General features: G+C 54.2%; 1 protein-coding gene and 1 pseudogene across 1 annotated transcript in view; both read right to left on the reverse strand.

The window, feature by feature from the left end:
- GALNT2 (polypeptide N-acetylgalactosaminyltransferase 2) overlaps window positions 1-27,210 on the reverse strand; it is a 179,193-nt gene that overhangs the window by 137,841 nt on the left and 14,142 nt on the right. The window lies entirely within an intron of this gene.
- LOC132593663 (mitochondrial import inner membrane translocase subunit TIM14 pseudogene) lies at window positions 19,604-24,084 on the reverse strand (annotated as a pseudogene).

Below are 27,210 nucleotides of genomic sequence, written 5' to 3' on the forward strand. Positions count from 1 at the left end.
TGGCCTGAGGCGACCCATCACTGGAGCCTGCAGGCTCTTTGGGGGGGCTAATGGTGGACTCCGGGAGGGCTCACACCAAGGAGTACTTCCCAGAACTTCTGCCGCCAGTGTCCCTGTCCCCGCGGTAAGCCGCAGCCATCCCCCGCCTCTGCAGGAGACCCTCCAACACTAGCAGGTAGGTCTGGTTCAGTCTCCCCTGGGGTCACTGCTCCTTCCCCTGGGTCCTGATGCGCACACTACTTTGTGTGTGCCCTCCAAGAGTGGAGTCTCTGTTCCCTCAGTCCTGTCGAAGTCCTGCAATCAAATCCCAGTAGCCTTCAAAGTCTGATTCTCTGGGAATTCCTCTCCCATTGCCAGATGTTGGGAAGCCTGACATGGGGCTCAGAACCTTCACTCCAGTGTGTGGACTTCTGTGGTATAACTGTTCTCCAGTCTGTGAGTCACCCACCCAGCAGTTATGGGATTTGATTTTACTGTGATTGCACCCCTCCTACCATCTCACTGCAGCTTCTCTTTGTCTTTGGATGTGGGGTATCTTTTTTGGTGAGTTCCATTGTCTTCCTGTCAATGACTGTTCAGCAGTTAACTGTGATTCCAGTGATCTCACAAGAGGGAGTGAGCGCACATCCGTCTACTCCATCTTGAACCAATTTCCCTCTCTATCCGAATTTTGAATTAAGGAAAAACTATAAGATAAATTTATGACATTTATGAACCAACTGGAAATGTGAACAATAATCGAATATTTGATGATATTAAGGAATCTGTTCATTTTGGCGGTATGATCTACAGCATTATTAGGTTTTTTAAAGAGTCCTTATATTTGAGAGATACATACTAAAACATTTACAGATGAAAAAATCATTTCTGGGGTCTGCCTGGAGTGGACCTGGGGGCGGGCAGGAGTGACCACAGGCTGTTGGTGATTGCAGCAGGGTAACAGGTGCGTGGGGTTCATAATACCATTCTGTCTACTTACGTCTATTTGAACTTCTCCATAAGATGTTTTTTTTTTTTAAACCAGGCTGGGCTAAGAGCAAGGTCCACCCAGAGGAGGTGCGATCTGGACCAAGTCCTGCAAGAGCAGAACTGCAGGCTGGGGTGGCATCCTCACAGAGGGGGCTTGAGTGCAGGGCCGGAGGGGCGACACGAGAGGAGAACCACCAGCCTGCCCACAGCCATCCGCACGTCTGTGTCCCCAGATTCACAGGTGGAAAGCCTAGCACGCAATGTGTTAGGAGGTGGGCCTTTGGGAGGTGATCAGGTCATGAGGGGGGAGCTGGCACGAATGGGACTAATGTCCTTATAAAGGAAAGAGTCCTGTCCCCTCCCCTGTGAGGACACAGAAGCCTGCAACCCACAAGAGGGCCCCCCACAGAACACACCCCGCTGGCCTGAGCTCAGCCTTCCAGCCCCCAGAACCTGAGAAACCAACGTCTGCTGTTTACCTGGTCTGCCGCGTTATGTCACAGCAGCCTGAACAAACTAAGACATGGTCCTCACAGGGTGGAAGGGAGGCCACGCTGAGGCTGGGGAGGGCAGGGAAAACCTGGTCACGCAGGGCCCTTCCTCCCAAGCCGTTAAGCTGGGACTCCGCGATGGGGTGACTGGCCTTATTTATGACTGAAATACCACAGGTCACTGTGGTGACCCTGAAGACGGTGGCACCGGCCACTATGCATGACTAACGCCCCTTGTCAACGGCTAGCCTGCAGGCTGGAGATGGTGGCCCGTCCTTACCGCTATTATTAATGCCACACCACATTCACCACAGAGATCGAGAGCTCGATCCTGTGTTCTAGACCAGATGAAGGTGGGCTGAGGACACGTTTCCCAGGTCAGGCACGCACTCCACCGCAGCAGGCCAGCTCACTGTCAGGTCCAGGACCACCAGCTCAGTGGACTCCTGCCCATCCCCCTCGCCCACTCACCCTCCTCTGGCTAAGAAATCCCTCCACCTCACTACCACTCAAAAATAATTCTTTCAAAGTTAAAGAGGTAATAACACGGAAAATCTCTGTCAATTTACTAACCTCACATGCCTTCCTGAGTTTCAGCAAGGAAGATTCACTTGGGAAAATTCCTTCACAAGTAACAGCTTGAAGCTACCAGGTGACCGCAGAGAAAGGGCAAGAATGACTAAACCTCCCACTGGAATGAGGTGTGAAAAGAACAGGAAACTCAACAGAAAACCTGATGTTCAATGTGGTCAAAAAGGAATCACTGTGGCCCATTTCAAAAACCTCAGATTACCAGGGACGCAGTTCAGTGCACGGGAACCTCCAACTCTAATGGAAGCCAGCTCTGAACTTAAAGGAAACAGACGACAAAACGGGTTGCCCTTAGAATGAGACTCCTGACACCCAAGGCTTGTAACACAATGGCCTTCGTGCTGTCACGTCAAGTGCTGCACAGAGAAGCACAGAGAGTAAGTCCTTCGTCCACTGCCTCACCTGTCTGCCAGGTGCACAGCACATGTCAACATTACTCTGCAAAAAAGAAACCAGCCCTTCGCCATGGCGATGAGTCACAGCAGCAACGGGAAGAGAGGCCCCACCTCCCCAATCAGTGCCCCATCCCGCAAGCCTGGAGGCACCAGTCCCCTCCCCCCAGAATCTCCTTCTCGGAGAACATGGACTCTTACCTACCTCATCAGGCACAAAGAAGTTGCCAGCACTCCCTGGGCTCTGAAGGCAACCGGAGGAGCATCTGAAACCCCACTGCTGTCTGCGCTGGGCAAAGTCCCAACGGGCACCTCTAGCTCCCAAACGGCACTCAGCGATGAGCCGGCCCCGTCCCCAGCCCCTTCTTCTGCACTTTGCCTGGGATGCTTCTCTACATCTTCACAAGAGCTCAGCTCTTGCCCCAAGACGGTCTCTAGCTGCTCTGTGCAGGCTTCTTGTCCTTGAGGGAGGGACCCCCGCATCCCCTCCCAACGGCTCCCGGCAAGAATGGCTGCACCCTTTGGCTCCGAGTATAGACTGGACACAGAGGCCGGGCAGACTAGATGCTGAACGAGGGAGGAGAGAGAGGAAGAAGCTGCACACAGAAAACTGAGGCCCACAGGAGAGCGAGGCCCACCCTCCCCGGCCCCCCCGCTCTAGGCTGGACTGTCGCAGCTCCCGTCAGAGCCCTGGGCGTCACGCGAGGGGACCAGGCCAGGCCACCCTGCAGCTCTCGGGCTCCCTCCCGCCAGACGCCGGGCCCCACGCACTGCGACCTTCTCGCACCCAGCTTTCAAGCCTGGCAGGGGAAGGACCGTGTGGGTCTCTGTCCAGCTGCCGCCCAAGCCATGTGGGTGCAGAGCTTCCCGCGAGGCCAGCAGCGCTGGAGGAGAGCCTCGCGCTTGGGAACACACGAGCACGTGCGTGGTCTCTGCAGGGCCCTGTCCCGCTCCCGGTCATCAGAGACCCCAACAAAACCCTGGGCGGGAACTTTGCTGGCCATCCAGTGGTTAAGACTCTGCACTTCCCATGCAGGGGGTTCGGGTTTGATCGCTGGTTGGGAAGCTAAGATCCCACGTGCCTCACGGCCAAAAAACCAAAATAGAAAACAGAAGCAATATTGTAACAAATTCAATAAAGACTTTAAAATTGGTCCACATCAAAAAAAAACCTTAAAAAAAAAACGGGGCTTCCCTGGTGGCGCAGTGGTTGAGAGTCCACCTGCCGATTCAGAGGACACGGGTTCGTGCCCCGGTCTGGGAAGATCCCACATGCCGTGGAGCGGCTGGGCCCATGAGCCATGGCCGCTGAGCCCGCACATCCGGAGCCTGTGTTCCGCAACGGGAGAGGCCACAACAGTGAGAGGCCCGCGTACCACAAAAAAAATACAAAACGCTGTGGGCAGACCACAGTGACTGGCATTGCGGAGGTGCATGAAGACACTGTTTCCTGGGAGAGACACCTGTCCCGTGTTAGGTTTTTGCCCCGGCTGACAGCCCAGACCTGGACCTCGAGGGCTGATTGCTCCCGGGCGAGCCCACGCAAGGTGGCCTGCAGCTCAGGGAGCCCGATGGAGCTTCCTCTCAGCCCACCCGCCCCTCCCTCCTGTCCCCTCCTAGCCCTCCCATCCACACAAGAGCAGAGGCCACCCCACAACCCACAAATGGAGGCGGAGCGCTGCCTGACTCTCAGACTCCAGGACAACTAAAGCGCCTGGACGTTGCGGACACTCGTTCAAACGCGGGGCTCCCGGCACCTCCTGAGGCACTGCCTCTTTCCTCTGTGAAGCACCTGCCCCGCGTGCGCAGACGGCACGCCACACACCCCTCCAGACGCACCGGGAGTGGGCGCCCACGCCGAGCTAAGCCAGTCGGCTCCTCCCGGGAAGTGCAGGCTCCGCCTAGGCTGGGGGCCGAGCTCAGGACGAGCAGACGTAGGGGTCCTCTGCAGGGGGAGGAGAGAGCAGCCAGGAGGCCTGGAGAAGCGGAGCTGGCACGCAGCGTGGCCACCAAGGTCTGGGCTGTTCCCAGGCCCGTATTCTCACCCGGCCCTCTGAGGCCAGAAAGCCCTCCTACTCTCAGTACCATGAGACACCCTAACAGCCACACGATAAACTCCCTCCTCTGCTGAAGCTAGCCTTCAATAGGCTGCTTTTACTTGTAACCAAGAAGATCTTTTTAAAGGAAATACATCAGAAATCAAAGAAGAGCAAAGAGACTGCTGGTATGAGAATCTGGGGGCCTCCGCACAGGTGATACAGGAAAAGGGCAATAAACGTTTTGCTCCCAGATTTCAGGTCCTAAACTCTAGATTCTGTATTCAAGATACTTTTCTCTTTCCTGAATGACACAATCTTCCATTTTCGATCTAACATAAATTATCTGAGTGATACAGTCTTCATTTTAAGAAGTTCTGGTTCAGGCAACCTGACAATTAATTCAGTGCAACAAGCTAATCAAAGTAAAAGGTACAACAGCAAACTCGTTTCCATCCAAGTGCTGGGTCTGGGATTTAAAGCAGTGAAAATCAAAACTTGAAACTCTGAAACAAGCCCTCGTGATTTCAGCTGGCAAGAGAAAGCCTACCTGGGTTCCTTTCCTGAGGATGCAGTGCTTTCTCGGGTTGCCGCTTTTGAATACCTGAGAGCATCATGGTCAGACTGAGCCGGGAAGAGTCACCTGGGAGCGTACATACGTGGGCACACACCCACCTGTACACACACACACAGGTACAGACACATAGGTACACACACGTGCCTCCACACAGGTACAGACACACACGCACAGGTACACACACACACACACACACACATATTCCCACAAGTCAGGGATGACCAACGCCTTCGACTCATCCTTTATGAGCTCGCCTGGTAGTGGTGCTTCCTGCATTTGGAGAGAAGAGCGTGAATTTCCCCCCCGAGGTCCCACGGTCTCCCAGGAACCTGCTCTCCTGGCCTGTGCAGAGCTCGGCCGGAAGGGCAGGTGCTGCACGCATGGTCCTGTCCTGCACCTCCGCTCCCTCACCCACTGCAGCAGCCCCGCTACCCTCCAGGAAGGTCGGCTGGTGCCCAAAGCCTCTCAACTCCCACTCGATGCACCCGCATTCCCAGTCTCACCTCAACCAGAAAAGTCCCCAGACCGATCCGCTGGAGAAAAAATAAAACCCAGGAAAGCACAGCTGAGAGGGACCCTCAGGGCTCAGGCAAAGAAGTTAGAAACAGATAAATAACGTGTGGGCAGCAGCAGGGAGCAGCGTACCGTGTCACTTCCGTGTACAACACACTGCCCCACGTGCTCCCATCACTCACGCACCCACCCTCTCACGCGCCTTGGCATCTCCCAGGAGGGGGAGGGCACCTGGCGGCAGGGTCAGGCCCCCACCCCAAGGAGCCACGCTCCAGCCACTTTACAAGTCCTGGCCCGTGGGACATGGGGGGCGCCCCGGCCCTCAGAGTTTGTGACTCAGACAAGGACAGCCCAGAACGGTCTCCGTCCCATCCTCAGAGACAGAGACCTTTCTTCCTCCAAATGAGCCTTCTGCACAGTAAGACGCGAAAGAGGGGGTGAAGGAGGAAGCCACAGAACCGAAAGCCCTGCAGCACCGGAACCTAGAGCTGCAAGCCAGATGCGGGGGGGAAGAAGTGGGGCCCGAGGCCACCCAACTTAGACCAAGACTTCCACCCTGAGTCAGGGTGTCGCGGTCACCGGCACGGGCGGGCACAGAGCGGGAGGGCGCTGGTCCCTGCATAGCTCTGCCCGCAAGGCCACCAGCCGGTGCCACACGCTGCACGCGGGGTCCTTTCCACACCCGTGATGCCAGTGCAGGAATCAGAAACAAGCCTGGCACGTGGACACCGTGTCCAAAGACCCAGAGGGTAGCAAACTCATGAGATGAACGTGCCGGCCTCCTGCCTTCAGGGCTCCTGGCCTGCTGGCCTAACTGCGCCCCCTCCCCTCCCCACCCCACAGCTGCTGGCCCTTCTTTCCAGCTCGCCCGGGGTGGTGTTGGGCCTGCTTCACAGACCAATCCCACCTCTGCGACTCCTCCCGGCTACCACCTCTCCATCAGCCCCGCCGGCCTCCTCTGCCTCCACAGCCTCTCCTGCTGCACCCAACGCCCCGACCTCCAAGGTCCCCACACACACACACCCGGCCCCTCCCTGGGAACCGCGCAGCGCGCCCACTAGAGAAGGCCCCGCCGCCCCCGCCCACTAGAGAAGGCCCCGCCGCCCCCCGCACCCACTAGAGAAGGCCCCGCCGCCCCCCGCCCACTAGAGAAGGCCCCGCCGCCCCCGCCCGGGGACGCTTTCTGGATCGCCCTCCCGGAGGATGATTTAACTGATCATCAGATCCTCTCTACTAGGGCCCGACCAGGCCTAGGAGCCAAGCAGCAGTTTCGCAGTGCAACGGGGTTCCCAAAGACAATGTCCTTTACATCAAAGGTCATCAGTGGACAATGGCTCGAGCAGCCTGCAGAGGCGTGGCGGGCAGAGTTTTCAAGAGCCGCCTCCCCAGGACCAGGGCTCGCAGCCCACGGAACTCTCCACCACCACTTCTGGAACCAGCTCCCAGTCCCCACTGAACAGGCCGCCATCCCCATGCTGTTCCTGCTGCTCCCAGCTCCGGCCACACCTGGTGGGGGCGTCCTCAGGCCGCGCATCACCCTCACATGTGAAGCACTAAGACTCTCTAGCATGTTCTGTCAGCCGAAGAACATTCGCTGGCCACCACCGAGGGCCAGAGGCACTGTGCTGGGATACCAGCGCGTGCGGCCCGCCTGCCGTCCGAGGACTTGGCACGTGCTCGGCAAGACTGACTGTTAAAGGAGGACCAAGGACAGAAGAAACCAGCCATAGGCGTTATCAGCAGATGCCCTCTCACGAACGCCTGGCACACAGGAAACGCTCACCGGTCACTCATTCCTGTTACATCATCCTGTCCCACCTCAACCCCCCAAAAGCCCTTGATGTCAACTGAAATGAACAGGCACTAAAGCCAAACACAAAACAAAAGCACTGAAGCACCTCCAGGGGTGGTTGGGTTTCCAAGGCAGTGGCCAAACGACCACTGGTTTCAGCAGACTGTAGGGACGCAGGGCCTCAGGTGTCCAGGGACCCACCCAGGCCCCAAGGATGCTGCAGCTCCCAGCAGCAGGCAGCGTGCTGTTATCTCCAGCTGGCGCCCCTCCTCCCCCGCAGCTCTCTGGGCGATGGAACCCCCCTCCCCCACAGGCATGGCCAACCTCACAGAGAGGAATAAACGCGCTGTCCAGAGGTACGTGCCTCATTCATGGGGAGAACCCAGAACTCTGCTATCACTCAAGAGTCCAGCAGACAGAGGACGATGCCCAGTCACCATGCGTGCGCAGCCCTGAGCAGGAGAAGCTGGCATGGAGTTGGCACGTGGTTAATACGCAACTATCGCACAAGACCAGCCTCTGAGAAGTCAAGTTTGAAGACTGACCTAAAGAAATGAATCATCTCTACTGCATCCGCTGTGACGGCCGCTGAGGCACCGACAGGGCTGAGAAGAAAGGTGAGCGGGAGAGGCTGGAAAGATACAGTGCGCGCGCTGACAGGTGACAGGCCTGGACCTGGAGTCAGACAGAGCTAGGTCTCTGTCACTTACCAGCTGTCCATCCTAAACGAGTCTGCTGCCCACACCCCAACGTGTAAAAGAGGGGAAATCGTACTTATGAGCCCCTAGGACGCTAACCCCGAAGCAGATGCAAATACAGGTGAGTGTCCTGTAGAGCCGTGCTGCAGTGGCACCACAGAAGCCCTCACTTCTGTACGCTGCTCTGTGTACCTTCATCCACGCTGACCGCCACGAGGGCAAGGGGGCTGAGAGAGACCACGTCCCCACCAGAGCTGAGGCAGCAAAAAGCTCATCGAATCCAAGACCCACCAGCTGCAGGGCCGTTAACTTCACCTAACGCTCAGGAGGAAAAACGTTAGCCAGCAAACCATGAGGCACCATCCATGACAAGACGCAACCTGATTCCAGAGATGTGAAAATGTGAGTGGGAAGAAGTGCATTTTCAAATCAATGAGGCACGGTGCGAGGAGAATCCCGGGGGCCCTAGAGCTCAGGGTCTGGTCCTGACTGCGCAACGTCCAAGGCCAGTTTGAGCCCATGGAGAGGTGGCGTCCAGCAGGGGCCGCTCTTCGATAACCCTGGACCTTGTTTGAATTCCAGGCTCCCTGTCCCTCATGGAGGTTCTCATTCAGTGGATCTGGGCTAGGGACATGCTACGCTCTGGAAGGGGAAGACGGTAGAGGGTTCCTGCCGCCCACCAGCCAGCCCTCTCATGCCCCGCCCACTGCCATGCCCTGGGCTGAGAACGTGCAAGGTGTCTGTGCCTATGGCGCCCTGTGCCCGTCAGTGCGCAGAGCCCAGAAAAGCCAACAGGAAGGGTCTGCCCACCAGAGCCCCCCTTCTCCCCCTGGCCTCCGGCATCAGGACACCCCTTTGGTGAAGAAAGGCCCACCAGAACAGACGTGGGGATCCAACCCCGCACGCTCTGTGGTCCTCCCACACCTCACTCCCGGCTCGTCTCTCCTGCACACTTTCCCCGATTCTGATTCATCTTCTGAGTGTGCCGCTGCAGACCTCCAATTAGAACGGGGGGCTGGAGGCGTGCTAGGCAGCCTTTCCCTAAGTTGGCTGTGACTCAGCCTGGCAAAGCCCCAGGCGCCGTTACAGCGGCCGCCTTCTGCCCCTTTATTAGCTCGGTGAGCAGCAAAGACCAGTAATCACAGGCTCCAATCAATGCTCAAAGCACATTCGCCAGCACCTCCCGAGACCTAGAGAAAGAACAGGCGCGCAGCTCCTTTTTCCCAGCTCGGCAAAGTTCATTTGCATTTTGAGCAACGGGGACACGGGCGGGACTCCGTGGCTGATGAATTATGCACTCCAGGATTTCTGAAGCCTATTAAGAAAGGAGAGCCTCCGTGGGCAGCGAGCACGACGCAGCTCCGGCCACCCGTCTCCCTCCTCCCGCCCTCACTCAGCACATCTCACTTATTTTATAACTCAAGGCATCCAACTAGGCAGGGGTTTTAAAGCTTCCCATTTCTGAGTCTAGAGAGCCAGGGGGCTGAATGCCTGACGATCAGGCTACAGCGACAGCCACTGCTCTCTGAGGCCCACCAGCTGCTTCTGATAACCTATTTTACCATGATAGGAAAGAATTGCAGGGCTGTCTATGCCCAAATCCCCCAGAAAATAGGATTTCAGCCTTTTTAGATAGTGGTTCCATTAAGCTCTGGAGAAAGGAGTGGAGGAGACACCGGGGGTCGGGGGGTGAGGAGAGAGGCCCCCGCCCGGCTCCAGCTGCCCCTTCCAGTCCCAGAGCCCCCAGTGTGTGCAGGTCCAACATCCTACATCCTGAGAGAATACGAGGAGCTTAAGGAGGTTCGGGAGTTAGAGGGAAAAGGCCGCTAGTTACTGAGCAGGGGCAGGGTGCGCGCTCAGCACGGTGGGTGTACAGGGAGCAGCGGCTGAATCAGTTAATTAACGACACCAAGCCCGTGGCTTTGGGGGGTAAGCGCCTCCACTCTGAGCAGCGAACTCTGATGGAGGAGGGAATCGTTACTCGGGGAAGGTCAGGTCATCACTCGCCAAGTAAATGACTAGGGGAAGGGAAAGAATAAATAACAACCCATGACCTGATAAAGGGTTCGTCTACATCGGCTGACTCATTCCAGAATTGAGGCCAAAATCAGGGTTAACTGCAACAAGGCCGACACGATAATTACGTGTTTTTTGGGTTTTGGTGTTTTTAAAAGCCACCAACTCCTTTCCTTAGAGCCACACACAAAATCCTGCAGGGAGCTCTTTCCTGGAAGTAGAAATGCGTCCTCGGAGAGCCCCACTGATGCAGGCAGCCTTGTAGCCCACCGACACCTGCCTCAAACCGAGCAGGAGAGCCGACTGGCATTTCTTCCCAACCCCGGGGCTGAGGATGGAAACGTGGTCGCGGCGGTGGACTCTTGTCCTGGAGGAAAGACCGCAGATGCGGGAGAGCATCTCCACGCTCACCCCGCGCCAGTTCTTGCTGAATAAAGACAAGTCACCTTCGCACAAAAGCAGGGTCGCTCATGGATACAAAGTAAACCGCAGTGGAGAGAGTAAAAGCCACACTAAGGGTCTCTGCTGCGCAAACCGAGATTCCACGAATGTTATTAGAATCTATTAAGGGGATTTTGGCCTCCGTGAAACCTAAGGAAAGATTATTAAAGGAAAAAGGACCACAGCTGTCTCTCTACCTCCGTAAATGGCTCTTTCAAGCAACTGTTTTTCTGGACAGCCTCACCCCGGAGGAAGTTGAGGCTGTTAAAAATTCTGCAAAGCAAATGACTAGGATCATGAGAATCGCTGAAGCGTCGTGCTCTAAACACCATCTCAGGAAGACCAACAGATGCCGGTCTCAGCCTCAGTGAGACCCATCGAAGCAAAATGTCACTTCTTCCAGCCCCAGAGGGAGTCCTCAGATGACACCATGTCCATGCTCCTCCTATGGCCCACCCCCCCGCCCCCCCCAAAGACAGAGTCCCTTGGAGTTCCACTGTCACAGCAGCTGGATGTTTTCACTCTCCACTACCCAACATTCTCTTTGTTATTTCCCCTATGGAATCTGTTTCCATCAATGCCTAGGGAAAAAACTGGGAGTGCCTTAGTTTGCTGTCTCTCTTGGGGGGAAAACAAGCTGTCCTCAGTTATCACACTAAGTACGTGTCATTCTACCCAGACGCAGAGGCAGCCGTCACAAAGCCCGTGCGGCCTCACGTCAGATCAATAAGCAACTTCTACCTGGCTTTTGCAAATACGAATACTTCAAAGATCCCAAACTGGAACCCCTGAGGTATAAACCTTCTCCACAGAACCACATCTGCTGCAAACTCTTCCAGAAAATAAACTGGGAATTCTAAAACAGGAAGTCAACCATTTAGGTTGACTTCCAGAGAGACACAACTTCACTCTTGAGACCAAAACTGCTGCATTTGTTGTGAAGCCGCAGTTACGTCTCAAGCAGGTGCTCCCTTCATGATGCTTCTTCGCTCCTGCGTTTACAGCTTGGAAAATCCGACCTCCCACCAACGGTTGGGGGTGCCCACTGTGCCGGGGACCAGTCAGGCTCCGGAGACTCAACAAAACACACCTGTCCCCAAAGGGGCTTCAGCTCATCTCCCCTTTCCTGACTTTAAAAGGAAGAGTCGAGCCTGTTTTTCAGGAGAAAAAGAGATTCTTCTAAGAGAACCAAAAAGTTTTGAGCCTTGTAAGCCCTTAAAACGTACTAGCACTTAAAATTAGCTCCTCGGACATACAACTTGTCCTTGCACTTTCACACAATGAAGACGGCTCAGGGGAAGGGCGAACTGTGCCTGGCCAACCAAGCAAGCATCGGGAACCACCGGGGAGAGCTCATCTCAGGAGGCAGCATCTCATTCCATCCACTCTTTGCACTTCTGTTTGGCAAAGGGGCAGAACGGGAGATACGGAAGTTGTCCCCCAAATCTCTGCTACGGACTTCGATCCTCGGCCCCAGGCCACCCTGCTCCAAAGGACCAGGAAAGGGGTCCACATTATAGAGTTTCATGTGGGAAGAGAGGAAAGTATCAGAACAGGAATCATCACATACAAAAAACAGCAGGAACAACAAACAGCCCATCACAGATTTACAGAACTCACAGTCCCACTTATGACACATTTATTTTTCCATCGCCCTTACGTTGTTTATTAAACATTTATTCCTGGTCCTGAGCTTGGCTGACCAGGACCTGAAAACTTGTTAAAACACCATCAGGATCATGTCAAGAAGCCTTTAAGTAGTCTAAAAAAGGCACGTTGTTTGTATCTGTCTTGACAGACCGGGAGTATATTCTGCAGGCTTAAGAATTTCAGTTCAATAAACACATGCTGGCACCTGACGTACTTGGGAGTGGGGAGGGCGTGGGTGAGAGCGGCCAGCCCCCTGGCAGCCCTGACGGAGCCGACCACAAGGCCCGAGGGTCCCAGCCCCTCCCAGGGAGGAAAGAACGGGCAGGGGTAGAGGGCGGGGGGAAGATGCTTATTTAACATTTACTGCAAAAGCCGGAATTACAAGGAGGCACCCCTGGCGTGACATGTTTAGGAAGCGGAGGGGTGGATTATATATACATACACACGTATACATATACACATACATACACGCACACATATACACACACATACACGTATGTGTACAACACACTTAGGAATTGTCAGGCGAAATATACATCTACACACATCTACATACACGTGTATGGATGGATGTATACACGCGTGTGTATGTACACACGCGTGTATATAGATATGGGTATATTTCCCTCCCACACTTCCTAAGTGTGTCCTACATGGGTGTGTGTGTGTGTAGGTTTGTGTGTCCATGTATATTTCCCCCAGACACTTGAGTGTGTAGCTATACATACGTACGTACATGTGTGTATACATATACATACACAGGCTGTGGAGTGAGGCAGCCCTGCATTTTCATCGTTCTAACACTTCTCTGAAAGCGCGTGACCTTGAGTAAGTTATTCAGCACCTATAGCTGCTCATTTGCAGAATTGGGTCCGTAATACCTAGGCCTCACAGGACTGTCGATGCTGAAAAGGAGCGCTGGGCGGCTCCACTGTGCACAGCACAAGGCCTACAGTAGGTGCACAACAAGGAAGCCCCTCCCGTGCCCTGTGGAACCATTTGAGGTGTATTAGCCACACCTCAGAATTTAGAAACCTGAGGCACAGAGCGATGGAGCAAGCGGCCTAGAATCGTAGCAAATTAAAACCACTTCCAGGAGTCAATCCTTCATTTTTTAAATCGTTCATTGAACAAACAAGACACTGAACCCCTTGCTCTTCTCCATGGACCGTGTGGGCAGCTGGGGCGAGCCAGCAGACAACCACGGGCCTGGCCCTCGAGGAGCTGCGGGCCTGGTGGCGGGGAAGGCGCTAAGTCTTCACTCATGCAGGACTGGTGATGCCACGGGTATGGCAGCTCCTGGGGGTCGGACGCCTCAGACCCTACAAGGGACAGAAGCCGAGAAGAGCCGGGAACCAGACTGGCCCCTCCTACAGGGGCCAGGCCCAAGGGGAGGGCCGGGCCCTCGGGCCTGGGTGCGCAAGGCCATCTGCAGGGCCCCAAGGCACGGGGACTCCAGGACATGACTGGGGGGAGCCCCCCTGGCAGCCGTCACAACACGAGGAAGAAAACGTCTCCTTCGAGGAACAAAGGCCAGAATGTCATTCAGCCGAGCACCCTCTGCTGGGCCTTGGGCGGCCGCAGCGCCTCCAGACCAATTCCAGCCGGCACCTCCTGGGCGTCAGAGCTCAGACGGCGGAGGAAAGCCCTCCCGGGGCCAAGCCAGAGCTGTGTGGACTCGCTGGAGGTTCCGGAAACACACTGAGGTGTTAATGATTTTGAGAAACTCGCAGCAATGAACGCACTAGCCTCTTGACGACCCGAGACTCCCAAGGACGGCGGCCCCAACCCCAGGCCCGGGCCACGCACCCTCCACCCCGGCCCCGGGTGCCCCGGGCTGGCTCCCGAGGATGGCAGCCAGCCTGGGTGCCCCCACTCCTGCCGACAGGGGTGAAGAAACGCGTGAGCCAGGCGGGGGCACCAACACTGCTGCAGCCCAGGGCAGCCCCCTTCCCTCCCCCCCCCACCCCCACCCCGCCCCCGTCCCGGAAGCACACGGTGGCCGCCTGCGCTCCATGGAAACATCCGCATCAGAGAACAACCACCGGTGGATACGGGCAACAGGAGCGCAACTCTTCTCAGAAAGCAAGCAAGCAAGCACGCGGTCAGAAGACGGCTGCGGCGAGGGCTCAGACGAGGAAATGATTCGGCACAGCCGGGAGCATCTGAGCCAGGGCGGGGCGGGGGGACTCGCTTAATGACTGGGTCTAGACACCAGCTCAGCTAGAACTGCAGCCCCATTATGGAGTGAAAGCTACCCCGCCCACCGCCCTGCCTCACCTTGGGCTCAGGAAGCAGATTCCTGGAAACACCCCGGCAAATCCACAAGCTACACAACTCACAACTCACGCCCACGAAGTCTAAAGAGATGCTGTCTCACAGGAGGGGCCGCACACTGGATAAAAGCAGACAGACCAAGTGACGGGGAAGAAAGAAGACTGATTCGGCGGGGGCTGACTCGAGAGAACCTACATTGCCTCCAGATAGGCCTCCAAACCTCCCAATCCCACGAACTACCCCATGCAGTTCAAGTCTGTGCTAAAAAGAGTGAGTGTAAGGGTTTGAAGTTTCTGGAAGAAGGAAGTTATTCCAAATCTCTACTATGAACATCTGCTCACCAGAATACAAACAAGAAGATTCAGAATTTATTCTGGTATTAACTACTAAGAATTATGTACTTCTTTTTACATGATACACTCATACATATTAACTCATTTTTACCTCTGAGACCTTAGTAGAATTAGTATCTGTTTTATCGATGCCAAACCTAACGACTCAGTAATGTAAAAGCTGCCTGAAATTGCCAGCCAGTTAAATATTAGTGACACAATGTACATTTGGTAATATTACTGTAACTTTCCACTATTAAAAAGATATTCTAAACTTTGCTGATATCAAGCAGAGATTAAACTATGATGTTTCATTTTCATGTTAAAATATAAGAAATCGCAATATTCACAATAGCCAGAAGGCGGAACTACGCCAACTGTCCACCAACGGATAAACGGATACATACAGTGAAATATGATGCAACCTTAAAAAGGAAATTCTAACACATGCTACATCGTGGATAAACCTTGAAGATGTTATGCTAAATGAAGTAATATACCAATCACAAAAGGACAAATATTCTATGATTCCACTCATATGAGGTCCCTTCCATAGTCAAATTCATAGGAACAAAAAGTACAGTGGTGGTTCCCAGGGGCCGGGGTGGGATATGGAGTTAGTGCTTAACGGGGACAGAGTTTCAGTTTTACAAGATGAGAAAGTTCTGGAGACGGATAGTAGTGATGGCTGCAGCAATAATGTGAACTTACTTAATGCCACTGAACTGCACGCTTAAGAACAGTTAAGGAATATTTTATGTTATGTATGTTTTACCACAACTTTTGTAAATTTTTAAATATTTTTAAAAAGAAAATGAAAAAAGGTAAGGAAATCTACTTGGTTCACGGAAAACTGATAATCTCAATATGATAAAAATTGTATCTCGGGGCTTCCCTGGCAGCGCAGTGGTTAAGAATCCGCCTGCCAATACAGGGGACATGGGTTCGAGCCCTGGTCCGGGAAGATCCCACATGCCGCTGAGCAACTAAGCCTGTGCGCCACAAGTACTGAGTCTCCGCTCTACAGCCCACATGCCACAACTACTGAAGCCTGCGCGCCTAGAGCCCGTGCTCCACAACAAAAGAAGCCACCACGATGAGAAGCCCGTGCACCACAACAATGAGTAGCCTCCGCTCGCCGAAACTAGAGAAAGCCTGCACGCAGCAACGAAGACCTAATTCAGCCAAAAAAAAAGAAAGTACCTCCTGAGCAAGTACACAGTGTTTTAACAATTTGGATCAATGGTTCATTAAATTAAGAGTTTGGTGTGTAAGGTCTCCCGTGATCCTGGGTCTGAGCTGTGAAATGCCAGACGAGCCCTTTCATTTTTGGTTACTTTCCTTCCCCCCTTCCCAGACGCAGCTTTGGACAGTAACTCAGTATGATCCTGATGTTCTCATAACATATTTAATGAGAAAAGGGAATCATTCTGTTTGCTTCTAAACAAACCATTCAGACAGAAATGAAAGAATTACTCATCCTATAGAATCTGTTTACCATCTGCTGCTGAAGGGAAGTCTTCACTGAACTGGAGGACCTCTGCATGAATTAGACCCAAAAAGAAAAAATGCCTTCGAGGTTTCAAATCTCTTTGATTCTGTGATTGTACATACTTCAGACCAAACCGAGTCTATCTTTGAGAAGAGAAGGGATATTAAGGAGACTCAACAGGGGCAGCAGTTCCCAGCCCGGCACCCCCAGGCTGCTAAGGATTACCAGGGAAGGCTGGAAAAAATGGAATTAATTGGGAATTAAGAAGGACTTTGCCTAATAGATTAAAAAAAACTTCAAATAAGATGAGGGTCAAAGGCAGACACATTTAAGAGGTCCTGGTGAGCAAGAGGGAGGGACGGAGGGACGGAGGGACGGAGGGCGGGCGGGACGGAGGAGGGGAGTGAGCCCCATCCCCGCCCTCAGCAGTTAGCAGCCATCCCTTCTCCCAGTTACCTGCCGCTCGGGATTCACGTTGACAAGATCCTCATATTAACAAACATCACGATGAAATCACTGAAGCAAATGACTGATCTGCACTGATAAGGAGTTCTTTAGTCATAATTATCACACATAAGTACGTTTTTAATATGTTTGGTTCAATAATTAAAATCTTCTTAAAGGGGATAATTTTCTACCACGCCTCAACCTAAATTGGCAGGTCCTAGAATGAGAAGACTCCACAGATGTAGTTGGTGTGTAGTTCTTCTTAAAACGGAAAGCCAGCGGGGCAGGAGCTGGCACGGCTCAGTGAGAAGTCACTCCAGCAAACACTCCTTCTGACACAAGGCTGAGCAGGGTCCTCGCTCTGCACGGTGCGTGCCACTCTACTGCGAGAAAACAGCCACGGTTTCCTGCCTCTCAGGGCCCTGGGGCCACCCTGTCCTCCTGGGGTGGCACCTGGCGGGGGCGGAGCCTCTGCTCCATCCTCCCGGGGCCCCTCTCGCCCCAGGGCAGCTCGGAGGCTCCCTTCTCTGGTGCAGCAGCCTGGATGGCTCAAGGCCGGCGGCTGGGCTCCAGGAGAGCAAAGGGCAGCTGCCAGGCCTCTCACGGCGGGGCCGCGCCAGCCTGGGGTCACACCACCTCCCGCCCCGCCCCCCGCAGCCACTGGGCAAGGAAGCCACTAGAAGCCTGGTGGATGGGGAAGCGGCGGGCAGAGCGCACAGACGGGGGGGAGAGGGGGCTGCTGGGACAGGGCCGGACGGCCTCTGCCACCACGGGCACTGGCGTGGCCGTGTCCCGCAGGCCACTTCCCCCCAGAGCTCTCCCAGCGGGCGGCTGGTCTGAGTGGGCGCCGGGCAGAGCGCAGTGGAGAGGGTCGATCCGGGGCCGGCAAGGGTGGGCTCCAACCCCACCACGTCCACGTGAGTGCCAAGGCAGCCCATATAGCCTTCTCCACCCGGCGGACACTTCATCCACAACCTGGGGATGACAGCACCACCTCGCAGTCTCATAAGGACTAAATGCGCTCACGCGCACACACATGCGCACACGCGCACACACGTGCACACGCGCATACACACAGCTTTAAAGAGCACGCGGGCGCTGGCCCTGCTTGCAGTGAGCGCTGTTTCTCATTCGCCGCTGCAGGGGTCACACTGTAAGCCCATTCAGGGCAGCAAGGGCAGCCACAGACCCGGGGGCCACCTGCTGCAGCAGCTCCCCGCCGGCTGGGGGCCTGGGGAAGAGCCAGGCTCTACCCAACCCCTGGAACCAGAGGCGGAGGGGCGATTCAGAAGCCAGAGCAGCTTGAACAGAGGCGCCAGCGTAGGTCACCATGAAAACCCAGGGACCATGGACTCTGCGAGGGGCTCCAGCCCGAGAGCCGTGCCTGCATCTCTTTATTTAATCCTCGCCACCACGAAGGGGGCTGCAAGCACACCGGACGCAGGGTTAGATTCTGCATGTCTCAGCCTGTTTCCCGTCTAAGAAGCGGGAATAACACGCACCAGGCAGCTAACCACACTCAGGGTCAGCCCCCGCCCGCCCCATCTTTATCGCTCCTCCCCAAATTGTCGGGCTCTGACTGTTTATGTCTCTTCTGATAGTTTTTAGTTCTACCAGATATATTCCTTTGAACATAAGCTCTCCAGATGTTTCGGGAAAAGCACATGTATTTCGATCCAAAGAACCGTAACGCTATGATCGGCCCCATTTAATAACTGGAGAAGCTGAGGTTAGAGAGATGAAGCACCTCATGTGGCCGATAAATGGTGCAGGATGGATTCAAACCCACTTCTCAAAAGCCTGCCCTCTTAGCAACACGCTTTGCTGCCTGTGAGGAGTGAAGTGACGTGGAGGCTGAGGGACGCAGCCCACGTTGCCCTTGACCAGGCCAGAGCTGCGGGTCTGGCCACTGACAGAGGCACCATCTCCCCTCCACAGACCTGCCTGCACAGGACAATGACCCAACGCTCCCGGCCTCGCTCAGCTGATAAGGAGTTCTTTATTTTTATCATCTTGAGATTATCAGTTTTCCGTGAACCAAGTAGATTTCCTCACCTTTTTCCATTTTCTTTTTAAAAATATTTAAAAATTTTTAAAAATTGTGGTAAAACATACCTAATATAAAATACTGATTTTATTAAATCAGTATAGGTACTGATTTAAATAAATGGCCACGTCTGCATCTCTCCATCTGGTGTTTGGTATTTTCTTCCCCAACGCCATTAGGATGTTCACTGATCTTAATTAAAGTCTACGAGATTCTTATCAAGTATGAGGGCTAAGAAAATGTTCATTGTTCACAAGAAATGCTTCATTTTATTAGAAATGAAAGCTATGCAGCCACCACGGTTCCCACGTGCTTCGGCTACCAAGATACAGGTTCGCGTTGCACTGAAGAACCGGCCCTGGTCTCCTGGGTGCAGGCCCGCTGAGAGGCATGTGTACACAGTCCTGCTCGGCCAGCTCTCTGGGGCCCGGGCTCCTGCTCTGTCAACGGGGACCACAACAACCTTCCCCCGAGGGTTACGCTGAGTACCAGACTCAACACAGAGAGGAACACCCCCAGGACCTGCCCAGGGAGACACTCCGTACGGTGCCCCTTCACCCTTTCTCCATCCTCTTCTTTTCTTCTTCTCCTTTTTCTGCCCGCCCTACCCCTCTCCCCCATTATATAGCCCTAGATTTTTTTTTGGTATGCATTTATCCATAATTCTTGAGTATTAACCTATAAATATTCTATAATCCAGTTTAAAATCCTCAAATTTACACCAAGGCTTTGACTTAGCTTGTGCTAAATCATTTTTAAAATGTGTAGTTTTATTTTATTATAAAAAGCTGGTACTCCTATCCATAAATGAATAAGAACTCAAAATTCATCATACATTTACTTCACTCATTAGCTTGACCTTCTAGTAAATCTTTAGCGTCACTGATTCTGGCTGCTATATAAGGAGATCCTCCCTTGTCTGGGTGATTTAAAAGCACAACTCATCGATGAGCATCTCTTATTTTTCCTTTATCAGCGGTAGGGCTTACACCTAGTATTAATGCTGCTTCCCGCTTTGCCGTCTGGGGTTCAAACCCACCTCTGTAATAGCCACCACTGAAGGCAGATTTCGGTAGACTTTGAAAAACTTGTTTTCCTTGAGGCTCCACATGCTTCGTGGCTTGCAAAGCGTAACGGCCTACAACTCCTGCAGCAGCAACGCTCAGTCCAGCTGCTACCACTGTCCTGGCCGTGGTTCCCGCTGGGCTCCCAGGCGCCACCTGGAGCGCGGCTCATCCCAGCCCACCCACCAACTCTACGCCTCTACCACAAGTCTGTCCCTAGTTCTTTGAACTCTTGTTTTAATGAATCTGTGTTTACACATAATATGCTTTTTTCCCATAAAGTGCCTCAAATCTTTTTAGAAGTATACGTAGCTTAAGTACACAACAGCCACCATCTAGAAGTGGAAGGAAATTTCAGAGCTGTCCCGTAACGGACACAGAAGTGGGAGATAAGGTGGTACGACGTCACCCTCCAAAAATACAGCCAAAGAGAACCCACAGAATGAACGATGCGCGCCATCTGTGGCCATCTTTCCAGGAAACAGCTCACCCTAATCGCAAAGAAGAACTGAAGCAAAACACCCAAGGAATGTAAGGTAGGCTGTAATCTAACCACGATGCATTTGGGAAATAGTTCTGCTGACTGCTTACTGAAGAATGTTAAGAAGAATGCCAGATGCGTCCGTCAGGATCCGATTTCTAGAATGCAGACAACGGACAAGCTTTTAAACAGAGGCTTCACCGTCAATCGTTAACTCGGTATCAAGCTGTTAACTAGGTAACTGAAGGGGCACGAGGAAAACTCCGAGGCATCAGGCGGGCAGCGAGTGCAGGAAGCAGCCACCACCCCTGGGCTGGAGGGAACCAAGAGAAGACGTGGAATCAGTGAGCCTTACAAACGCAGAGGGAGGAGGGCCTGAGCTGCCCCGAGAAGGGGGTCTGCTCAGCTGGCGCTGGGGTCTCTAGGACGGCGATGAGGCTGTTTCTTTCTGTGCTGGGAGGAGGGCACAGCGGGTTCTCCGGGGCAGCTAAGGGGGAGGCGTGTCCCCGGGGGCTGCTCCGGAGCGGGGGAACAGAGAGGAGGGACCAAGCCCCTTCCCCTGCCTACCCGCCCGGCTGGTGCTTGGACCGCCGCCCGTCCCGGAGGGCACAGACGTGCTGTGCAGAGTCCTAGCTCCGGCGGCACAGAGGGGAGCCTAGAAGGATTTGGAGCTGAGACAACAGTTTAACAAGCTACGCACTGGGTTTTTGAAAAATGAATCTCCATCAGCACCCTAGGGAGAGGGTACTGATTCTATGCACGGAAACATCCCCAGAATGAAGGCTGATCCAGCTTCCACAGAGGGAGCGGAAACATGCCTAGGAGAACAGCTGCTCGCCCAGCGGCGCGGGTTCCCTGAGCACACGCACCCCGGAGCCCTCTCCCCCAGGCTCCGCTCCCATCAGCAATTCATGACCCAGAATCCTTATTTACCAACATTTTACAATACTGCTTCACGGAAACCCTGGGCTTTGATTGATAACCTTCTAGATGAACTAATACCATCTAGTTTCCAAACCTATGAAACCCAGAGACCCAGGGTGATTCTCTCTTTAAGTTCTGTCTGAAACAGCTCGCTGGCCTCTCTTTACCCACTGGAAAACGGACCAGTGGGTAAAGACAAGTCTTTTGAAGAAAATAATCACGTAAGCCTCGACTGTTTCTACAAATGTGTTACACACACACAATGGTACAGACAGAAGCAAAGAAAACAGACAAAGAACTCCAACTTCCCCCTGGAAAACCTACCTCGCCATTTGTAAATTCTGTGCAGTTTATTATCCTCCAACAGAGGAATGAGCCCAAGTCCAGGGATGTCAGAAACCTCGGAAGGGCGGGTACTCCACACGCCCCCTCACATCCAGCCCGCACCACCTGATCCTTCCCAAGCGAGGGTCTCGGCTACTGGGCAAAGGACCCTGCCGGACAGCCTCCACTTTCACTCAAGGGGGCACGTGCAGGGCTATGGGGAGAGCAGACGGGGTGCCGTGCGGGGCGCTGCGCGTCACCCACCGATTCCAGGTCAGACTGGAAGGGATGGCTCTGTTCATTTCCCTGAGTGGCTCGCAGGACACTAATGACCAGAGTCCTCTGATCATGAAAAAGTTCCCAGTGCTTCCTTCCAATCAGCTGGTACTTGATCCAGAGTTTTCCTTGAGAATTACATCCACGTGGCCACTGACCCTCACACACGGGGTCATACCTCCCCCTGCAAACAACGACGAAAACAAAGCAACCCCAGATTAAAGTAAGATAGGAAAACAGAATCCAAGATTGCTCGACTTCCGAACACCTCAAGCCACTCCGGATATTCATTCAGTCCAGTAAGGAAGCTGTCGTTTCTTTAAGCTCCAAACTGTCATTTTCATATCTGTTGTTCGTTACTTTTACTGACTGTAAACAGTAAGCTTCTCAGAGCCTCCTGAATACGTGCTTATGACAAGAGCACCACTCAGTAATCCAACGGGCACTTCACTGTATGCCCATCAATATTCATCCCTGAACATAAAAGCAAGCACCCAAGTCTTCCAAAAGAAAGACCAAACTCAAGCTCAAAGCCCTACAAAATAGACCAAATATGTATGTGAGGACTCCATGCGTTTTCTTCTTTCCCCCTCTGGCCGAGTGGCATGCGGGATCTTAGTTCCCCAACCAAGGATCGAATCCATGCCCCTTGCAGTGGAAGGGCGGAGTCTTAACCACTGGACCACCAGGGAAGTCCCTGGACTCCATGAGTTTTTAAAAACACGCTTCAGCTCAAGAGCCGATGTTCTGATTTAACTGGCCTGGGGTAGGTTCTAGGCACCTATTTTTAAAATCTCCCTAGCTGTTCCTAACATGTGGCCAAATTGAAAACCACTGGTCTACAGTGTGAATTGGGGGGAGTGGGGCGCAGCACCCAGGCTGGGCGGGGGAAGTGGGGTAAAAGGATGAAAGACACAAGCTGCAAGGAAAACCGACGAAGACCCAGGGGAGAAGGACCAGGGCGAGAAGAGAGAAGGTGACAGCAGCCGGTCTGAGGCTACTGCAGTCCTGAGATTTATTTCACTTTAATGCAGCAACGTGAGTGCAATCAACAGGCAAAGTCCTTCACCCTGCAGGTTTTTCATATGTGAAATTCAGTAATTAGGGCTGGTCATCAGATGAGACAGCTCTTAAAATATGAACCCTAAGCACGCCTGTGTGCTGGGTTCGAAGGGGCTGTGCGTCCGGCACGTGAAAGAAGAGTGCGGAAACCAGGACCCAGCTGGGGGCCTCCACCTGCACCTCTGCTGGCACCTTCCCAGGTGAAACAACGTGGCTCCCTGGGATGGAAGAAAAGGTGCTGCCCTCCACAAAACAACTCTGCATTTCTAACGAAATTTGCCGTGCACGCCTTTTCTGGCCAGGAAGAAGGAAAGAGGCATGCACATGTCGGCATCTGTGTGCACACGTGTACGTGTCTCTAGCTGCAGACATAAAACAACTTTCCAGCAGCTGAATTAAGGTGCGAGCACACACACGCGCACACACACACACCCCGCCCCCCTGCACACACACAATGTCCGGAACGCTTTTACCGATGGGCAAAGGGTTAAGAGGCAACACCTCACCTAATCCTGGTAACAGCCCCGTGAAGTAGGCCCTGTTCCTGTCTCCACCTCGCAGACTGAGGTGACAAGGTCCTGGAAGGGCACCTGTGCGAGGACACAGCAGGAAGGAGGGCTGAGACTGGATCCAGGGGGATCCAGGGACCAGGCGCCCTCCGCCCCCTCCCCCAGGGCACACTCAGTGTCCCACAGGCACCAGGGCAGGGCAGACACACAGCTGGGAAGACAGGGCTGTGCCCTGAGCAAGCCGTTATTAATGACAAGTTATGACCCGCTCCAAGAGATCCCGCCCAGAGAGCCAGGCTACAACTGCATCCTTGCTGCTGCAAAAGTTCTGTGCTGTATGTGGGTGAAACGAAGGAGGAGGAACAAGGGGTGAAAAGGAAAATAAATCTCCTGAGCACGCAAAGAAACCCGCTCATTTTACAGCTCTTTTCCTCCTCGGCCGATGAAGAAACCCCCCCCCCAAAAAAATGTAAGAGAGAGAAAGCCTGATGTCCAAAGGGCGAGTTGTCTTGCTGTAGGAAGTCCTCCCCTCCTATGCTGTCCTCCCGTCTCTCTCCCCTGGACCTATGCATTTTTCCAACCCCCATGCCCACGACCAAAGGACTGGGAGACTAGCTAGGAGAAGCCCTGCTAGTTCTTAGAGGCTGAGCTGACCACTTAGCTGCTGCACCACTAACCGCCATAATGCCCTCTCGCTAAATTCTCGCTCCAATGACGCCAGATGCCGTCGGCTCACAGGACTCTGTGCCCCCCTCTCCAAATAACTGAGGGCACAGTTTCCTCAGTTCCTCCTCTCGCACCTCAGAACGCCAAGTCCCGGGATAAATCCTATCACTGGTTCTCTACAGTCCACGAAGGTGGACAAATCTCGCCGGTCCCTCGGCACGTCTGGCGGCACCCGCGTTCCTCCCTCAACTTGGGAGGCTGGCTTCAGATCCTCCACAGGTCGCTTGCAGCGTTCCGACAGATGCTACCGAAGGGCCCGCTGCCTTCCGCAAATGACTTTAGGGGCGCTGCCTGAAGTGCGGACTGGGTGCCCACCCCCATGGGTTCGAAGTGTTGCCTAGAGGTGCCCCAACATTTCACAAACATAAATCCACCTCCATCTTGTCTGTCCAATGTCCCTGCAGCTCCAAGCCCCTACACCACCAGCCAGCAGTATATCCACAGTTTTACAAGTGCTCATCCAAGGCACAGAGCGTTAAAATGACAAGCCAGGGGTCGCTCCAAACACTCAGGAATGTAATGACACAAGAACAGCAGATGCCTAACCCCCAGGCTAGCGGTCTGTCCCCACACAGGCAGGCCAGGCTGCTCAGAACCCACTGTGACCAGGTGTCTGTCCAGAGATGACCGTCTAAATGTAGAAGTGTTTTACGATGATGAATCAGTGGAAGGAGGGTTAACAATGAAAAACTCTTCTCTAAACACAGCCGGAAGGGACTAGGCTGCTTAAACACAATTTAAATCCTATCACCCGCGACCTCTCTCCTGTCCCCAGAGTCCCTGCACAGCCCCCTGTCCTCAGACAAGGTGACGCGGCAGCAACACCAATTAAGGGGTGACGATTTAAAAGCTTAACCTACAAACAGAGCCAGGCCCACGCAGCTGCAGCATCAACGCAGCGCCTCTGGAGGGAAAGGTGGACGCTGTCCTTGTCTTCAGGTCCACGTTCTCGCTGCAAGTGCAGAGAAGCCAGATCTGCACCCAGAAATGACGGCGACTCCCTACGCTGAGCACTTCTGCCAGACCACGGCTGTCGCGGATGGGAGGCTGCGGCACAGTGGCTCTCTAACCCCAGGCTGTAACAGCCAGCAGGAGCAAAGGCCAAGGGGGAGGGACAGCAGGGCCAGGACGTCTCACAACAGTGCAGAAGACCCTCTGCTGAGCCCAGGCTCGCGGCCCTTCTCACCACCACGACCCCACCAGTCTGAGCCTCGTCTCGCTTACCGATATTACGGAACACCAACCAGAGCACCAACGATGTGCCGGGTGCCAGGCCACACCCAGGGAACACGGCGACATGCACAAATAAAATCCTAAATGCATACCATGCCCTGAGCACCCTCTGACCCTGTGTGGCCCCTGCCCACCACACTTCTATTCGCTGACCTTTTTGCTTTAGACTGTCCAAGCACACCAAGTTCATTCTGGCCCCAGGACGTTTGCACATGACGTTCTCCATGCCTGGACAGTCTTCCACCACATCCTCACGGCTGGATCCTTCTAGTCATGAGCTCTCCCTCAAAGGTGCCCTCCTCGGTCCTTTGTGATGAGTCTGTGAGCTCCCTTGGAGCTCCACGTAGAGCTACCCAATGCTGCCTTGGTGGCCCCCAACCCTCACCCCTCCCAGAACGCACGTTCCCAGGCCCTCATCTGCCTCACTCCCCTGACGGCCCTGGGGCAGGCGCATCACTGCAGCTGCTGCTGAATCTCCGTGGGGAAGCGGAGCTGAAAGGGGAGGGGCTGGGCAGGTGCCGGCCCCCAAGGCGCTCACAGTCTAGTGGATGCAGATGCCCGGCAGCCTGCGGAGTCCTGGGGGTCAACAGCGGCGCCTGGTGAGGGGCCCAGAACGACGGGGGAGCTGCAAGCCCTGCTCTCTGCTGGACCAGCAGGATCCCGGAGATGCAGACCCCCCACCCACGCACACCTGGCCCAGCATCCAAGGGCTGGTGGAGCAGAGCTCAGGCCCACCCACGGCTCCAACATCCCGGGTCCCTAATTAGCACTTAAAAGTGCATGGTCTGGGGACATCCCTGGTGGCACAGTGGTTAAGAATCCGCCTGCCAGTGCAGGGGACACGGGTTCGAGCCCTGGTCCTGGAAGATCCCACATGCCGCGGAGCAACTAAGCCCGTGTGCCACAACTACTGAGCCCGCGTGCCACAACTACTAAAGTCCGCACGCCTAGAGCCTGTGCTCTACAACAAGAGAAGCCACCGCAATGAGAAGCCCGCGCACCGCAAGGAACAGTAGCCCCCGCTCTCCGCAACTAGAGAAAGCCCGCGCGCAGCAACAAAGACCCAACGCAGCCAAAAATTAAAAAAAAAAAAGTGCATGGTCTGTGCATATAGGCCCCTGACTGTCAGCTGGGGCAACAGCTAGGTTTCTAGGCTTTGTCCACTGTTTCTACGTGTGCAGACCTCTGAAACTAGTACTCTCCTCACAGCTCCAACACTCCCTTCCCGGAATAAATAAGTAACCAAGAAAATACGGAAGGTACCAGAGCCAGACTGTCCCCCCCGCTCAGCACTAAGGGGGAGGGGCATGGAGCACGGGGATCCCATGCGGGGGCGGCTCTGAGGCCCCGGGAGGAGACTGCCCGCCGGAACATCTGCGAACTGCAAAGGCAGGACTTGAAGCCAGACACCCACGAAACTACCATCCTACCAGCTTGCGCCATCACGCCCATTAACGCATTAGGTCTGCTTTGCTCTCGGTGTCCCTGGGAACGTACACTGCACTCTGGCCAAGTACAGTCTCTCTCTCTTAAACGTGCCCCAAACGTGACATTTCTGGCCCCGCTCAGCACCACAGCTTCAACTTGAACAAAAACAGGGAGCTTCCCAGGTCCACGGCAGGCCCGAGAGCACAGAGGGCGGGAGAGCTTCCTTCCTCAGCATTCTGCCCTGATTTACGTCCTAGTCACCGATGCACACCGCGAAGCTACCCTCCACCTGGGTGTCTGCCCCCAGCCAGGCCCCTGCTCCGCCAGAGGGGCCCAGCGTCACCCCAGAAGCATCTGTGAGAAAGAAGGGTGAGTACACACGCCAGTGAAAATAAAAGGAGCCCTCATTAAACTGCACCGGC

Source organism: Globicephala melas, chromosome 16, assembly GCF_963455315.2.
Source record: "Globicephala melas chromosome 16, mGloMel1.2, whole genome shotgun sequence".
NCBI lineage: Eukaryota > Metazoa > Chordata > Mammalia > Artiodactyla > Delphinidae > Globicephala > Globicephala melas.